The sequence below is a fragment of the Diabrotica undecimpunctata genome, chromosome 4 (assembly GCF_040954645.1).
Source record: "Diabrotica undecimpunctata isolate CICGRU chromosome 4, icDiaUnde3, whole genome shotgun sequence".
NCBI lineage: Eukaryota > Metazoa > Arthropoda > Insecta > Coleoptera > Chrysomelidae > Diabrotica > Diabrotica undecimpunctata.
The window spans coordinates 12,944,478-12,950,300 of NC_092806.1; positions in this window are offsets into that span (position 1 = coordinate 12,944,478).

Consider the following 5,823-nt stretch of genomic DNA (forward strand, 5'->3'; position numbering starts at 1 on the left):
TGCACTTTACAAATCATTTATTTCTCAGAAAAATTTGCTAGGCTTCTAATAAACTACCACAATTAAATAACTCGAATAAATTTAAAAAAAGCGCAAATGAACTACTCTGAGAGGAAAGCTATCAAATTTTCTATTATAACAAGTTCTACTTTCCAAAATACTTTTTTTTCTTTATATTTATTCTTTATATTCCTATATTTTATTACAATTCGAAAACCTGTGTAAAATATTACAGTAAAACATCACCGATGAATTTACAAAAGCGCAATTGAACTAATATGGGTAGAAAGCTAATAATTTTTTTTTGCAAGTAAGTTACACTTTACAAATCATTTATTTCTCAGAAAAATTTGATAGGCTTCTAAAGCACCACAATAAAATAACTCGAATGAATTAAAAAAAAGCGCAAATGAACTACTCTGAGAGGAAAGCTATCAAATTTTCTATTATAACAAGTTCTACTTTCCAAAATACTTTTTTTTCTTTATATTTATTCTTTATATTCCTATATTTTATTACAATTCGAAAACCTGTGTAAAATATTACAGTAAAACATCACCGATGAATTTACAAAAGCGCAATTGAACTACTATGGGTAGAAAGTCAACAATTTTTTTTTTCAAGTAAGTTGCACTTTACAAATCATTTATTTCTCAGAAAAATTTGCTAGGCTTCTAAAGCACCACAATAAAACAACTCGAATGAATTCATAAAAAGCGCAAATGAACTAATCTACAAGGAAAGCTATCAAATTTTCTATACAACAAATTTGTACTTTACAAATTCCTTAATTTTTTTTGTTTATATTTATCCTTTATATTCTTTTATATTTTATTCGAGAAGGATTCGAAAATCTGTTTACAATATTACAGTAAAACATCACTAGTGAATTTACAAAAGCGTAATTGAACTACTGTGGAAAGAAAGCCATCAATTTTTTTTTTTTGCAAACCAGTTGCACTTTATAAATCGTTTATCTCTCAGAAAAGTCGGTAGTCTCCTAAAGTACCACAATAAAATAACTCGAATGAATTAAAAAAAGTGCAAATGAACTACCATGCAAGGAAAGCTATCAAATTTTTTGTATAACAAATTCTACTTTCCAAATACTTTTTTTTTCTTTATATTGCTTTATATTTTATGAAAATCTGTTCACAATATTACAATAAAACATCACCAATGAATTTACAAAAAGCACAAATGAACTATTCATATAAATTCGATATTTTTTAAATGTAGTACAATAAAATTCAAATGAATTTACAAAAAGTGCAAATGAACTACCGCAGGACGAAACCATACGATGAGTTTTTGTTTAGAAATAAGAGTGCTTTAATGAAAATAGCGTTGTGAGATCAACGTGGGGTATATACAATACTGTTGCCAAAGAATGACTGAGCGAGTGCACACAATGGATCGCATTTATTTATATACTAACAATCGGAAAGGAGAATTTCACATGTAAATATTCCGTTAGCATGTCGCATCTTCGCATTATTGTGCGAATTTTTAAACAAATTTTTAATATTTAAGTCTTAAATTTTGGCAGAATACATTTTCTTAAGTATGTTAAAAATTATTCGTACCTTAGAAACTTTTAAGCTCACACATTCGTTACTAGATGCTTCTAATATCAAGCAGGTGTTTAACAACAATATCATTTTACTAGATACGTTTAAAATCACACAGACGTTTCTGAGAACGTTTACTGTTACTCTGATACCACCCACATGTACCTAGAAATGTTTAAAATCGTGCACACGTTCTTTTACCAAACGTTCTTAAACACTTTTAAAACTACTTCAACGTTCCTAGGAATTTTAACGTTTCTAGATAAGTTTAACAACAATCGCAGTTTTCTAGATACGTTTAAAATTGGAGAGGCATATCTAGGAACGTTTACAATTACACAAACGTTTCTAGAAATGTTTAAAACCATTCACACTTATTTAAAAACATTTAAAATATTGACATTTTATCGTTACAATCTTTTAAAATCACTCGAACGTTCCTAGGAACTTTTAGAATCAGGTATATGTTTCTATTCATACATTTATAGTTAAACAACAATTGCGATTTCCTAAGTACGTTTAAAAATCAGACATTTCTAGAAACGTTTAAAACCACTGACATACTTTAAACAGAAAAATTTATTAAACGTTTTTAAAAATGTCTAAAAGACGTTTGTAGATAAATTTAAAATCATGTAGACGATCCTAAGTACTTATAACATCAGGTAGACCTTTATAGGAACTATTAAAATCGCTCAAACTTTGCTAGGAATATTTAAAATGGCCTATATTTTTCTTGACACCTTTAAAATTAGTCGTAGCTTAACATCACACGTTTTTAAGCAAGCTGAAAACGAGAGAATCGCTCGTAAGATCAGACAGATGTTCATAAATACATGTTATTAGGCTCGTCTAAAATCACAGAAACGTTCCTATGTACTTATAAAATTAAATAGACCTTTCTAGAAACGTTAAAAATCATTCACCTATTTCCAGAAACGTTTAAAATCACTTATACGTTTTTACATACGTTTAAAATCAGGGAAACGTTCATAGGTACTTAGGCAATTTGGGAGCATATAGTAAGGTTTAAAATTATTCAACCTTTAAAGTTAGATGTTCCTAAGCAAGCTAAAAAGACATTACTCTATACAACTTCCACAAATAAAATAGAGATCATCCATTACTCCACAAGACTCATGAGCCCAATTTGAACATATTTTGCAGTTGTACCAGTCTTCACTACTCTCTGCGTACTTCTTTCCACATACAATGCAGTTTGAATCATCTTTAGTTGAAGTGACGACTGTGATATTGCCAATATTTGCATTTCGAGCGCTGTGGTCGATAACTACAGTTCGTTTCACAGATTTAACCTTGTTAGTAGGGATTGTGGATTGCAACGTCTCTAATTCATTTTTATACGGCGATTCTGTGAGTATCGTGGATTTCAGAGAATGTCTAGAAGAAGTCTTACCTTTCTTTTTCTGTGCCTTTGGTAGCGGACTAATATCAGTCACTTTTACCTTGGATGTCGGAAATTGGATAGGAATGATTTGGCTTCTCTGTATCGGTCTGTTATCTTCGGAATCGCCATCTTTAGGTGACCTTAAAACAGACTGTTTTGAGGTTGAAGGAATCGGATTATCATACATTTCAACTTGATTTACGCCTTCAGTATGAGCCATCATTACGGGTAATTTATTGACCTGTGATGTAGTTTCATTGTCCACTGATTGTTCCGTCGTTTTAGAGGGAGCGAATTCGCAGTCTTGAAATACGTCTTCGTTAAAAGGCCAAATTCCGGTTACTCGGAATCCATTTGTCGCTATCTGTACAAAAGATGCCTTTGAGAATGCTTCTGCAACAGCCCCTGAGATTTGATATATTCCAAATGTACGACCACAATGATTTTTTAGCCATCTAGTAAGGTACAAATCATAATAACGCATAAATGATTTAAAAGACGAAACATCTAGGGGTTGCATTTTATGCGTACAGTGTGGTGGCAGGCATAATAAAATAATACCATTCTCGCGACAGAAGTTTATAACGTCTAAACTTTTTGTATGTGAACAATGGCCGTCCAAAATAATAAGAATTTTGCACTCCTTCGAAGGTCTGGTTTGTTGTGCAAAATATTTTATGAATTTTAAAAAAACATCACGATCCATCCATCCTTTGTCCTGTGGAAATGCCGGACTACCGTTAGGTGCATTGTCCATCAGCTCTGGTTTTATTTTCTTTCTGGGAAATATAAAAGCAGGCGCAAGAAAATTGCCACTTGCACTCATAGCAGCTACTATAGTGACATTAGCTCCTCTTTCGGCACTTGTTAAACCTCCCACTTGCTTTTTACCCCTCTGAGCAAGAATTTTAGATAATTTTTGGACGGTGGTCACTCCGGTCTCATCAATATTCCAGATTCTATCTGGAGTGAGGTGGTGTTTATTATAAATACTTTCCATGTTGTTGAAAAAACTTTGGACTGCATTTTTAAGATCAGACAAATGTTTATAAGAACGTGTAAAATAAAACAATGTTATAAGGTTCGTTAAAAATAACATAAACGTTTCTAGGTATTTATAAAATTAAACATACTTTTCTAGAAACGTTAAAAATTAATCACATATTTCTAGAATCGTTTAAAATCACTCATACGTTCCTATATAAGTTTAGAATCAGGAAATAGTTCATAAATAATAATAAAATCAGGCGAACGTTATGTTCCTAAGCAAGCTAAAAATTAGAGAGACGTTTATAGACAATTTTAAGATCAGGCAGATGTTTCTAGAAGCTTTTGAAATCACTCACACGTTCTTAAGATCATTTAAAATCACTCACACATAAAAAGACAGCTTTAAAGTCGCTTATAATGTCAAATAAGACATTTCTAGATAAGTTTAAATTCAAGCAGACGTTCTTAAGTACTTATAAAATCAGGTAGATCTTTATAGGAATATTTAAAAACGAGAGGATCGTTCATCAGGCAGATGTTTCTAGGATCTTTTAAAATCACTCATACGTTTTTAGGATCATTTAAAATCACTCACATGTTTTTAAGATCATTTAAAATAACTCGTACATAAATAGATAGACAGCTTTAAAAACACCTGCAATGTAAATATTGTTTCAAACGTTTCAAATCATCCGTCGGCATCGCTTGAAACCAAGCAGATGTTCAAATCAACGTTCTAGTTACTTATAAAATCGAATAAGCCTTCCTATGAACGTTTATAATTACCCATAGTTTTCTAGGAACGTTTATAAATACTCACAAGTATCTAGGAATGTAACGAATGAAGTTTCAATGTACGTTTAAAGTCAGTGAATTTGAAAAGTCTATTATTTAAACAAAATCAGTTTTATGTAATTTCTTATCCCTTCCACAGATTGGTATGAGCTTTATTTATTTTAAATATAACATAAGATGTGATTTTTTATTTAATTTTTGTTATCTTGTACTGAGCCACCGAGACAAGTTCTGACAACAGTAAATTTGGTGTCGTACCAACCGTTTGGAAACTTTTTTTCTCAAAACAACATGTTCAGGGAAAAAATAATTCATTTAATGCATTTATTGAATTTTTTTTTAATTGAAGTTATACATAAACTAACAATTTTCCTTAATTCGGCAAAATTTTCAAGTGACATTAGCGGTGATATGTTACCTTCTTCGCGTTTTTATTTTGAGATTTATCAGTTTATTAATTGTTGAATAAATCAATTTTTAAATATAAAGACAAATATAACAAAAAAATATATAATAAAAAATGATAGTACTCGATTGTATTTGTGATGTCAAAAATAATTCAAAAAGAAGATATTGACACTGGGTACATAATTAGGAGTTTTCTCGGTGGCTCTATATCTTGTAGATCATGTTTTATTAAATGAATTTGGGCACTTTTGTGACATAACTTTATAGATTTCTTTTGTGCAATTGTATTTATTTACAAATATTGTATGAGGAGTCATCAATCTTCAATAGGATTAAAAAATGGCCTTTAATTCTAGTTTGAGTTTGCTTAAATACTAATATTCTGCCTTCTTAACCTTACCTAACCTATCACACGGGCGTGTATAGAACGGGCCTGGAAATCTATTTGTATTATATATCTATGGTTTTGCCTTTTATCCTTATGCGGGATCGACTTCTATTAAATTTCGCTATCTACCGATGCTTGAAAATTTCCTAGATCTGGAGACAAAATTGCTATACATGTCTCTGTTTAATATATTGGCTCTTATGGAGATTTCGATTGACAAATGACCAAATTTCCCCAGATTTCTGGATGAAAAACGATAAAAA